The sequence below is a fragment of the Mytilus californianus genome, unplaced genomic scaffold, assembly GCF_021869535.1.
Source record: "Mytilus californianus isolate M0D057914Y unplaced genomic scaffold, xbMytCali1.0.p SCAF_9, whole genome shotgun sequence".
NCBI classification, from domain to species: domain Eukaryota; kingdom Metazoa; phylum Mollusca; class Bivalvia; order Mytilida; family Mytilidae; genus Mytilus; species Mytilus californianus.
Window position 1 is genome coordinate 1,444,869 of NW_026262745.1, and position 14,352 is coordinate 1,459,220.

Here is a 14,352-nt window from a genome sequence, read left to right on the forward strand (position 1 = left end):
CAGTGTTTTGTTTATTGTTTCTTGTCTTTTCTTCTTTTTATATTTGTGCTGATGCTGCTGTCCGTTTTTATGTTGGATGTTTTTTTTATATATATATTGATAGATAAATAAAGTTATGTCTGAATCTGCATTCCGGTAATGCCAATGTTTTGCTATACATGTTGCCATGTGATGTCCTTCCAAATTAGCTAAATAAAGAAAAGCCAAATAGTTGCAATATTAGGAGATTGTAATTCTTCATTGTATAGTTCATAAATTTGGCTGTCGTTGCATCTTTAACGTTTAATTATATTATGCTTGTAATTTATTGCTGTTATAAACAATGTGACATAACACTTACTTCTGTACACTCAACTACAACATCTGTATAATCTATTTGTAAATATGTACATAATAAATAATTATCATTTGGTAAAACCGATATCGCTACAGAATAGAGACTTGAATAGGATAATTATATGCCTGTTAGCACACCGTATTTTATTTGGCACTTCGTTTGTATTTGTCTGTCATCACTAACAAGAACTAAATGAAAAACCATTTACAACTTCATCATAACTTCACAGGAAGTTTTCACGCCAAAGAAAATAGTGCTGATCAATGATACGTAGTAACTAGTGTCAAATGCCTAATGTTAATAACATTCCCTAGCTGTTTATTAACAACATGTACCCATGGTATTGTAGTTTATATAACGACCTTGCAAGTACATCTATATTGCTGACTATATTCCAATGTATAAATCAAACGAAAACATTCTGTTATCTATGCAATGATTTTTTTTTAAATACGAAGCAAATATAAAAAAGCAATCCCTAAATATCTGATTCCTGATTAGAGACGGACACAATGACATATGTAAGATCGATTGGTTTAAAAACTCTTTCCAACTCTTACACTAATATCAGTAGTGAACATCGTTGTTGGTTCGTGTCTGTCATATTTTTTTTTCGTAAATTGTTTTGTTATAAAAGAGGGCGAAAGATACCAGAGGGACATTCAAACTCATAAGTTAGGCCGTAAGTTTTCTCAATTGAATTGTTTCATATTTTTTCATGTCGGGGCCTTTTATAGCCGACCATACGGTATGGGGTTTTCTCATTGTTGAAGGCCTTACGGTTGCGTATAATTGCTTACATCCACTTCATTTGAACTTTGGTGGATAGTTGTCTCATTGGCAATCATACCACATCTCCTTATTTTTATATCGCATATTAAAAATACGTTAGGACAGACGGTTGACGTAAAAAGGGGAAATATGCTAGATATACTTACTAGTACTATAGGAACTGCGATGAGATAATTGAAGTCGAAGATTTGAGATCTGTGTACGTTTCGGCAAAAAAGTTTATCGACAGTTATAGGTATTGCTATGGGCACCCATTGCGCCCTTTTAATAGAAGATTTGTTCTTGCATTGTATTGATGATATTTTTGCTTTTATTATCAAGAATTATTTCTCTAATTTTACTACGGAAATTTACACAAGGAAACTTACTTTCGACAAATCTAATAAAGACAGCAATAATTGTCATTTTATAGATTTGAATATTTCAGGTACATGTAACATGAGAAACTCATGCAAAAATCTACGACAAAAAGACGATTTTTCAGTCCTTATCATTTACTTTCCATTTTCGGACGGTGATGTTCCTTCGGTCCATTTTTATGCTGTGTATATCTCCAAACTCGTTCGCTATGCCCGTATTTGTACGTTTAAGATTACAATGAATGTTATCAATGTATAACTTGTAATTAAAATTAGTAAGTCAGGAATTTCGTTACAACAAATTACTTGAAACTGTTACTAAATTCCTTCATAGATGCAAGATTTGGTTTGGTATTTTGGTTGTACCTGTAGAATTTTAATCAAAAACGTGATATATCACATCCTATATTCTTTCGGTGATATTGTTCAAAGAGACCGTAAATTTAGATATGACCCATGTAGACTCGATTGTCCTTTGAATAAAGTTTTTCTTAAAGTTATCAATTTTACGTCATAGTAAGATCTTTGAAAATTGTTTTCGTCGGAACTAACATTGATTGTGGTTTAGATGAACTAAAAAAATAACTGAATATGTATTGCTATACAGTTATGAGAACTTATTATGGTCCTACATCTTGCCGACCATCCACACTTTGGCATTGCACAAAAACATGCTTTTTCCTCACTGTTTATGTCGTCTTTAAACTAAATATGTTGGATGTGTACTGAATGATATTTTAGTCCGCAAGAATATCAATTACCTAATAGTTGTAATTGAGTTCGAACTTTCTTTCAGTAACTATGACTTTATTTGTAAATCGGTACTTAGTTTTGCGCTTTGCTTTTATGTTAGTTTAATTTTGGGATTCGTAACCATCTGAATCCATGTTATATCGGCTCTGCTGTATAGTTGTGGCATTGGACAGCTTACCACTTCTTCTTACAATTATATTTATTTTGGTTTTCATACAGGTCAAAGCGTTTCTATTCCAATTAGAAAAGCAGGTACTACTCACCCCAATTTATGGAGGGGTTTGCGTTAAACTTTATTTTCTGTGTAGTGTTTTCTCGACTTTTGATTATGGTTTTGAACATTTGTTGCCTTCGTTTAACACTTATTTTGCACCAAAATGTGTTGGTGTATTTGTAAACCAAATGTATTTCCTTTTTTTTTTTAAATATTCATATTCGCGAATCGATTAAAACTACAATATATGTTATATTTTTTTCTGTATTAAATAGCAAGTACTGTTCATGCTAAATTTTCTGCGAAAATGTAACACTTTGTTTGCCATTCCTAGCTACAATGTATAACATTTTAGCATACCATCATATATAATTTTGTTTGGGTAAAGATGTGTAAAAATGCTGCACATATACAATTTTCCAGATGCCTCTAGTTACAAAATCGACTTAAAAATATTGGACGGAAGCCTTTATATTGTAAGTAAGTTAATTTTTACACTGAAGTCTTATATGAATAGAACAATTCTTTGATTTTTACAACCACTACATCTGTTCAACATGTAATGTTGTTTGATTTCTCTGATCAATATTTGAAACAACAAAAAGAACAATGATGTATGCATAACAGAAAAAGTAGATGTTAAATGTTATAAAGTGAAAAATAGAATAAACAGGGCTCCGAAATTCTTGATGAAACGTAGACTAAACACAAACACGTGTATAACAACGGCCTACAAATAGATCCCATTACTTTACACGTGTGATACATGATTTATTACTTAGTTTGTGATAAGTGACCTGTAAAGACCTTAATTGATGAGCATTTTATTAATCAACATGATAATAAGACAAACAAGAGGGTGATAATTAGTAAATATAAATCCCTTGTTATCAATTTTTTGTTTAAGTTGTGTCGACGAGACGATAGAATCCGTAATAAACTTCAACTCCATATAACAATTACCACTGAAATAGAAAGACAAGATATGATGATATTTTATGATATTTTAGTTAGATATCAGCTCTTATAAATACTAAACATATACATGTAGATATAAAACAGATACAGATGCATAAGTTTAGAATGCAACACACTTTCTTTTTAGTAAACTATCAAAGTATATCTTGGGAGCGTAAAAGGAAATATTTTATCGTCATCCTATTGATTAATTGGTGATTGATTAACGTAGAATCTGTTGTTGAAGACCGTTAACTATGTTGACAAATATCTTTCTTTTATTTTTTGGTTGTTGTAACTATGGTTGCTGTCTTATTGACGTATACCTCACACAACCTTTTCTTCATACGTTAAAATACCTATATATCTTCTCTTTTCTACTGTATTTGCTACAATGGAATTATATCCTATTATCAACAAGTAGATAATTATTGATATTTTCTTCCAGTTTCAAATGTGCAATTCGACACTGAAACTTTACTAAGAAACTATACTTTATTTTCCTGGAATATTTTTAAAAATGCAGTTTTCAAACTGAGATTTCCATTCGAACGTTTTGTAATTGTTTTGTTTGTAGCTATCTCATTATGCTAAGCATTATTCATATTCATACAAGTTAGAAGCTACATACACTTAATATTCTTGGTTACATATATCACAGTTAAGATAAAGTCTATGGCATATGTTCTGGAACATGTCATCTACAGATATATCATTTTAACTGATGGAACATGTCATGTACAGAAATATCATATCAATTTTTGATGGAACATGTCATCTACAGAAATATCTTGTTAACTGATGGAACATGTCATGTACAACAATATCATGTTAACTGATGGATCATGGCACGTACAACAATATCATGTAAACTGATGGAACATGACACGTACAACAATATCATGTTAACTGATGGAACATGTCATGTACAACAATATCATGTTAACTGATGGAACATGTCATGTACAACAATATCATGTTAACTGATGGATCATGGCACGTACAGAAAGATCATGTTAACTGATGGAACATGTCATGTACAGCAATATCATGTTAACTGATGGATCATGGCACGTACAACAATGTCATGTAAACTGATGGAACATGGCACGTACAACAATATCATGTTAACTGATGGAACATGTCATGTACAACAATATCATGTTAACTGATGGAACATGTCATGTACAACAATATCATGTTAACTGATGGAACATGTCATGTACAACAATATCATGTTAACTGATGGATCATGGCACGTACAGAAAGATCATGTTAACTGATGGAACATGTCATGTACAGCAATATCATGTTAACTGATGGATCATGGCACGTACAACAATATCATGTAAACTGATGGAACATGGCACGTACAACAATATCATGTTAACTGATGGATCATGGCACGTACAGAAAGATCATGTTAACTGATGGAACATGTCATGTACAGCAATATCATGTTAACTGATGGAACATGTCATATACAACAATATCATGTTAACTGATGGATCATGGCACGTACAGAAAGATCATGTTAACTGATGGAACATGTCATGTACAGCAATATCATGTTAACTGATGGAACATGCCATGTATAGCAATGTCATGTTAACTGATGGAACATGGCATTTACAGCAATAACATGTTAACTGATGGATCATGGCACGTACAGAAAGATCATGTTAACTGATGGAACATGTCATGTACAGCAATATCATGTTAACTGATGGAACATGTCATGTACAACAATATCATGTTAACTGATGGATCATGGCACGTACAGAAAGATCATGTTAACTGATGGAACATGTCATGTACAGCAATATCATGTTAACTGATGGAACATGGCACGTACAACAATATCATGTAAACTGATGGAACATGTCATGTACAACAATATCATGTTAACTGATGGATCATGGCACGTACAGAAAGATCATGTTAACTGATGGAACATGTCATGTACAGCAATATCATGTAAACTGATGGAACATGTCATGTACAACAATATCATGTTAACTGATGGATCATGGCACGTACAGAAAGATCATGTTAACTGATGGAACATGTCATGTACAGCAATATCATGTTAACTGATGGAACATGCCATGTATAGCAATGTCATGTTAACTGATGGAACATGGCATTTACAGCAATACCATGTTAACTGATGAAACATGTCATCTACAGCAATATCGCGAAAACTAATGGAACATGCAATCAACAGCCATATCATATCAATTGATGGAACATGTCATCTACAGAAATATCTTGTTATCTGATGGAACGTGTCATGTACAGAAATATCATGTTAACTGAGGGAACATGCCATGTACAGCAATCTCATGTTAACTGATGGAACATGGCATCGTCAGCAATATCACGAAAACTAATAGTTTGTGCAATCAACAGCCATATTATGTTAACTGATGGGACATGTTATGTACAGCAATATCATATCAATTGATGGAATATGTCATCTACAGAAATATCTTGTTATCTGGTGGAACATGGCATATACAGAAATATCATGTTAACTGATGGAACATGCCATGTACAGCAATATCATATCAAATGATGGAACATGTCATCTACAGAAATATCTTGTTATCTGGTGGAACATGGCATATACAGAAATATCATGTTAACTGATGGAACATGCCATGTACAGCAATATCATATCAAATGACGGAACACGTCATCTACAGAAATATCTTGTTATCTGATGGAACATGTCATGTATAGAAATATCATGTTAACTGAGGGAACATGTCATGTACAACAATATCATGTTATCTGATTGAACATGGCATGTACAGCAATAAAATGTTAACTGATGGAACATGTCATTCATAGAAATATCATGCTTACTGATGGAACATGTCATCAAGAGAAATATCATGTTTACTGGAGGAACATTTCATCTAGAAAAATATAATGTTTACTGGTGGAACATTTTATCTAGAAAAAAAAGCATGATAACTGATGGAACATTTCATCTACAAAAAAATCATTAAGTACCTACAGAGTTGAATAGAATACTTCAGGGCATATTTGTTACTATAATAGTACATGACTTCCGAAACCAATTAGTCCAAGCTCTTGCAAGTAAAATAAATGACTCGTTAAACAGACCTATAAAAAGGGATTTTGCGAAAACATTCGAAGAAATTCACCATTGTCATTTACTTTACAATTATATATAGGTATGACATGCAAAAGAACACATATCTTAAAGGAATATCTGTACTTTACTGTGTTTGAAGAATTGTCGCCAATAAGGGAAAACGGGACATTTTAAACAATCAAATGTTTGTTTAATATTCATTTTGAAATTAAACAAGATACTTTATCTTCCACCACTCTACTGAATACCCTAATTGCACAAGTGTCCTAACAAACTGGTGTAGTGTTTTGTGTTTTTGGGTCTGCTGTTCTCTTTTCTTCACATTTTGTTGTCCATGTTTATTTGTTTTATTGATTGCCCTTTAAATCTTATCTCTCTTTTAAAAAGTAACGTACCAAAGCCATGATACTCTCGGACACCTTAAATATCACAATTCATTTGGAACCATAAAAAAGGTCTGTTTTGTCCTCGGACGTTTTGGGGTACTTGTATACTAGTATTGTGTGAATCTTGTCTATAACCGTAAGCTTGTTATTGATCTGTACCTTCCTCACACATCATCTTTGATAAACACAATTCACTCTACATTGCAAATACATTATAATCTGTCTATTTTAGCTCATATTTTGTCAAATGGTTTGTTAATAAGCCACGAATAGTTTTCAACGGTGTGAATATGGTGTGTTGAGGGGGAATAAGATGACGAGAGACTACAGCACTTGGATAGATTTGTCTGACACAAAAAGCAAACATTAAATCAAATACTATCAAGTGTGCACCTAATGTTAAACGGGTATCCATAAGATGGTTCCAGGTGCGTGTGAATTAAAACATTTAACAATATGTTTATTATCATTTAAAACGAATTATGGGTGTCATCTTTTTGTAATAGATATATTATCAACAATAGCTGTCAAACATCTAGAAGAAGCTTTAGTATATAATTTAAAAAAGTGTCTGCAATATTAATTTACAGTTTGAAGACCACGGCATATAGGAGTATAACATCGGGGGATGACATGACACATTGGACAAATTGGGGCAGCATATTGTAATGGTGCATACGATTCAATTAAAAGAGATTTGGATTATATGTATATATATGTATGCCAATGAGACAGCAACCTTTAAAAAAATATACAATATAGATGTGTTGAGGTCAAAATAGTATACTGTCTTGAACTATAGAAAAGTGTCTATGTCACTCTCTCCGTTATCAGAGTGTTTCCTATTTATGGCAGGGAGCAATTGAGTTATATTAATAATTACCGAAGTATAAAACAATATATAAATCTTGCCAAAAAGGTGAATAAGCAGTATTTTACCATTAGTATAGAACTAAAAAAACGAGACAAAAACACCATCAAGCCATCCCATATACACAGAATGGCACAATTATTTACAAATCAGAACACAAAGTGAAAACACAAGACATTGAAACAAAATCTCCTAAAAAAGGTAAAGTTCATATCTATAGAATAAGGAACTCAAATCCTTTCCAGCAAAGTTTACCGTTTGTTCTCATGTTTTGCCGTCCAAAGACAGCTGGAATCTGTGATCCAAGTAGTGTTTGTTTTTGGTATAGCAATGTGCCATATTTGTTTTCCTTTATTGGTATAGTATAAGTCAGAATGTTAGATACCTCTTTCGACTTGTTTCACGGTATGGGGTTTGCTCATTTAAATAATAATTCGTTGAAGAACAGACTACATCATGTATTTAACAGTACTGTAAACTGATGAAAGAAAAACACTGAGTCGGTATGCAAAATAAAACAAACAAACTAAAAACATAAATGATATATACAGCTAACGTAAACCTACTAACCGATTTGTTAATCATATTATACTTTCCATGGGTGTTTCATGTGGTCAATGGACAAACAAAAGTAAATTGGTTTGTACTATTCCAAATGTAAGACTTATTCCCTTTAATGGACTTCATCATTTTATATCGTGAAATTAATCACTAACTTCTCAATACACCATTCTATGATGAACAACGATATTTCACCGCTAATGTCTATGATTCAAAAGATCTGAGATCAAAATGTCGCACCTCAGTGGAAAAAGTTTTTGTCCATATCTGTAATTTGAAATGATAAGATGTTCCGTTGGGACTTCTTTATGTGTGTTATTTAATCACGGATTCCGGTTCGTTTCTATCTCCGTCATTGTTTATCTTTATCAAGTTCAGAAATCATGTCGGGCCGCTTTTGTTCGACATTCTGTAGGAAGATGTTCATCATTGGCAGGATAATTAATTATATTGAAATATGAAATTAAATATCCTTTGTTGTTGATTTTTGTAATTATTTAATTAACAAATCAAACAAATAATACTGTGAGTGGTGTCGTTGCAAATCTGATGCCTGTGTGTGCATGGACTCAGAATAACTCCGCTTAGAATAAAGCAATTGATAAAATTGCATTGCTTCCAGTTTTATTTGACTATTTTCATATGCATGGATAACGTATGTTAAGGTGTAAACATATAGTACATAACTATATATATAAAAATTATCTATAGACAAACAAATATTCAAAATGAAACAAAGAGATAATTTGCGAAAACCATGCAATCACACGATTCCTGATTGGGGTTATGAAAAATAAAATTATATGTATGACTTAAAATTTGATAATTGAACCTAACCTATCAAATTTATACTGTAGTATTGGTTCCTTATAACTAATAATAAGCTTTAATAATGTTATTGTCCCGAGAAAAACAGATAACGATAATGAATTAATGGTTAACGTCCAGTGGAAAATATTACTTGCATATCAAGACAAGAACATGTAAATGTGGTATGAATATGAACTCTGCTAAATACTATTCCGACACTTTGAGTCGGAAATTTAACGTGCCAGTTCCAAAGGCAGCAGTACGCATAAGACAAGTCATCTTACACAGACATTATTCAACTCCGAGTCGATCAGTCTTTGTCCTTACTGATATATGCTGCCTGTTTAGCGAAGAAGCAGCAAATATACAAATTCAAATTTTCAAGTCTAAGTTTGACCCGATCGGGGATCGAACCCACGACATTCCGCACTTGTGTCGAGCCCGCTACCACAAATCACCGAGGCGGTTACATTAGATGAATATGGTCGAGCCTAATTTATATTTGCAAATATATACACACGTGAAACGTCATTATATAAAATGACGATAAATCGTTTCAATCAAAATATACATGCATAAAAGAAATATATATATTATCCCAAGGAAAACACAAGTTTCTTGAAAAATCAACGTTAGTGGTTAAAAAAAACCCGTATTAACACAAGGTAAATTTAAAAAAGAGAAATAAAGTCCATAAAACATTACAAATTTACAAATTCAAACTTTCTATTATATCAACCAACGGAACGACTGGAAAACAACTGTCTTATTCCTGACTTCGAACAGGCATTTTCAAAAGAAAATGGTAGGTAATAAACCTGGTTTTATGCGCCAATTACAGTTTAAAAAAGGTATCAATTGCGCCACTCTCTATTTTTCTGATGGTATTAATTGCGCCAATAAATGGAATTAAATTGCGCCACATTTATCTGTATATTTTTTTACCTATATTATACATGTAAAATGTGCTATAATTATATTAGCGGGATAATTTTATTTGGATGCGAGGCTAGTTTGAAATTTCTGTGTACAGTTACAGAGAACTTTTTGTTGATTGTACTTATAAAAGTTGTCCAAAATATTTCAAACAACTCTAAACCATACATGGCCTTAAGAATAGACATTATATTCCATCAGTCTTTTGTTTGTTATCGTCAAAATCAGAGGCTTATTACATTAAAATGTTTTCCTTACGTAATGAAAGTTGCAAGAAGTTTAACCTGACCTTGAACATTAACACCATTCATCTAGATTTTGAAGAACGAATACATAAAACAGCAAGAGGCAAGTTTCCAAACGTCGGCATTAAGTCTTGTAGATTCCATCTAGGTCGGGCTTGGTGGAGGAAAATACAGAATTTGGGTCTTGCAAAAGAATACCAAAAAAATGGAACTGACGTTAGTAAATGGCTAAATGTATAAAGGAGGAGGGAAGTCAATCATTTAGTAGAAATATATAAGTAAAAATGAATAAATTGATAAAATTGGCGCAATTGTATGATTGCTTTATTGGCGCAAATGAAACCTATAGTTTCCAAAATGAAGTGGCGCAGATCAGCATTGGAGCAATTAAGTTGTGGCGCAAATAATTTCATTTTTGGCGCCAATAGATATCGGCCGGTGTTATAGCTACACGTACCGTAACCTCCCACTTGTATGACAGTTGTTTATAGTTCCGTGTCTTCATAAATATTGAATTCCACAAGCTTTTTTCAAAATTTACAAAAAACAAATTTCGATAGCACTCTAAACTGTCCGATATGATACAACCAAGGGCGCTAAAAAGTTGCGTTAAACACCAAAACACAAAACTAACAAAAATTTCGATTTGATTTTAAAAGACATAAATAGCGTCCCGAATCGACAACGTTGAAAACGTAAGAAAATCGTTCAGTGGACAAACTTGCAAGACATTGGATTTGCTTATAAACGAAATCGTTTTGACTACGCAAATTATCAAAATGTATGTAACTGTTTTGTAGACCTAAAGAACAATTACGGAAAAGCACTATATTGTATGCAACAAATCGAAATTTTTAATAAAGGACGTCGCAACTGACAGTTTACATGTAAAAAGCGGCGAAATTCAACATTTGACATTCTTGCAAGACATTTGTCAGAAGTCGTTGCATTTTTTTATGGTGTGAGTGCTGTAAAAATTTGGTTTTGAAATGGTCTATCTCTGTACTTTTGTGAGCATGATTTATATAAACGAAATTTCATGTAATATTATATTTTAAGAACCTATAAATTTTGACATCTTACCATTTTCTGAAATCTGACCACGATGAAGACTATTTATTTTTGTAAAAAATTAGCTTTGGCCTTTCCATCAACGCAAATTCAGTAACTACGTAATACATATCATTCATGCGAATTTTCGCGGATTTAATACTGTTTCGAAGAGCACAAACACCCCTATAAAAGTTATTATGCATATAGTCTGTTACGTTTGACATGCATATTTTTGACGTTTTGCCAATATTTTTGTCCTTATTTTAGACTATTGTATAATATTATAAAACAATTTGTTGATTTTTTTGGAAACAGTAATACCTGCCTAGTCTATGGATATAAATTTTATATAGCTTAACTGTTTTAATTTTATAGAAAAGCTGTTTATCAGTGTGGACTGGTTGATTTCACGGTATTGACGCAATAACGTGCGTAACGTCCTAAGAATCAGGCAGTGATGATAACATGGCAAATAAAAACCCACTCAATTAATTTATGTTCAAAATGTAGAATGGTGCACGAATATAACATTTGTTTCCTTTTCCTGTTCTGGTAATTCAAAGTATAATTTGGTTGAAATGCGCTAGAAATTAACAATTAAGGGGAGCTAACTCCGTAATTTGCTATCATTCTAACCAAAAGTTATCTTGAATAACCAGACACGCAGAAATGAAAGACCCACCATATCTAACTCAGGATGAAGCTAACATCAAAATAGGTTTTTTTTCGGCCATGTTTTGATTTTTTTTTAAATTGTCTGATTCTTATAAAGACTGGCACTTAAATAATATTTAACGTGTTTAAATTTTCACGTTCTTGCAAATAGCAAATTATTCATGAATTTATCTTCAATAATGTTAGTTAAAAAGTTCACTATCTAAAATAATCAACACCCAATCAATCAAATTGACTTATGAGACACTTGAAAAAATATATTACAAAGTGAGAGTATTGCTGGCAAGAGGTTTAAACGTCTATCTTCATACCGAGTCTTAATGCCTTTAGAGAGCTATTATTCCGCCTGTAAACAAAATGACACAATACAACACAAGCGAAGGATTAATGCCAGACTTAATTATTACCACAAGTTATCTATTGTTTAATTACTAGTTACATTAATTTGTATAATTATAATACGTGTCAAATTTTGCAGTATTATTATGAAAGCATTACTTTCCTCGTAATCAAATTATAACGATATATACCACCTATTGAGGAAATGTGTATCGCATGTCCAGAAAAACCGCATGCAATAAGATCCTGTGGGAAACCGACTATATAATTTGTAATAAAATATATAACTATAGTTGTATCACATATGAAGGTTAACTTGGTTAAGACATCTTTATAATAATATCAGATTCATTCGTGTTGATAGTTGTGTGAAAAATCTTTGGTTTATTTTTTTAATTTCTGTTTGACCGATATTATTTTGGTTTCGTAGAGACCAATGTTGACAAGAAAAAAACACCCTTTGACTTTGACCGAATCGTTTGTATAATGATGTCATAGAAGTCCTTCTCAGAATAATGTTTAAAGTAGTGCAACATTCCTCTTTCGGTATTCATAAGTGATATTCCTTGAAGGTTATGCATTATAACTGAAAAGGTTTATTCCTTGAGATAATAGTTATTTTGAAACATCCACCATTACAGGTATCAAAATCTCTGTTCATGCTTTTTCGTTTTGTGACCTTCAAAGGCTAATATATATATTCAACAACATTTTATTCAGACTTTTATTACATTAAACATTAACAAACAAACCAAATATTGAATATCTTTAAATATTTTAATGCTTAATGTTTCAATTCTTTATGCGCATTAATTTTTCATCTATAATCAAAAACTTCTCAAATAGCCCGTTGATTATGTATAACATATTCAACACTATATCAAAACCATATCAAACTAACTGTATCCCGTCTTTGTTCGTACTCAGCTAGAAGTGACTAAATGGTAACACTAACTACCACACTTCACCAGACGTGTAAAGCAAGACGAATCCAAACTCATGATAAAATTTAAACATCTACTATTTTGTTATGAGAAAATTAAAATACAATTGTTTATTGAAATATTCCAAATTTGACACTTGAACACACATGTTATTTTAACATTTGCTAATATGTTCACCTGAAACTTACCGATGCCATATAACTCTTCTGCATGATGATCTCTAGTTGAATAGATATATAAATTGTGCCAGCATCAATTACTTTTTTTATAAGGTATTATATACTAGACTTTATTAACAATCAAGACAAGGTGAATTAATTACCAACTCAAGACGAGATTAAGCATGTATCAGCACATGCAGTAGCACGTCTCTTCTCCCCTGGCTTCTGTCGAATTTTCTGTATAGACATACTCTTTTGTTTGCTTGCTACAGCCTTAAAAAAGAAGAATACAACCATCAAAAGAGATTTTTTTTAGATATAGCACAGCTTTGGTAAATCAAAATGTTTCTACATAAAATGGGAAAATAATTACCCTTAATAGATGTTTATACGCGATCAGCAGCATAAAGTTGTCCTTAATATTTTCCTAATTACCAATTTGTGATAAAGCTACATATCGGAAGATTGAAAATACTATCTGCTGTCTTCAAAGAATCTGACTAATTGGATACATGCAATGTAAGTCATGAAAATGCAGATCTTTATGATCCTTTCACTCGATTTTACGTCTTAGCGGAGATTTCACACTTAATTAGTCATTAATCGTTGGATGAACAAAATGAGCATCCAAAGTCGCGTGCAGAAGTGCATTCCGAACGGATGCTCAAGCTGATTAGACGTGAAGTGTCCAACATGAATAATTTATAACCTATAAATTATCACCTCAGTTTCGAACTTTTTTCACACATTGTATGTATATCATTTTTTTCAGGAAGAGTGAGCTCGGCATTGTATACAAAAACACATTTTGAAAAAACGCCATCAAATATTC

General features: G+C 32.1%; 1 protein-coding gene across 1 annotated transcript in view; it reads left to right on the forward strand.

Annotated features, from left to right (window-relative positions):
- Window positions 1–14,352, forward strand: part of LOC127716148 (uncharacterized) — a 551,146-nt gene that overhangs the window by 281,984 nt on the left and 254,810 nt on the right. The window lies entirely within an intron of this gene.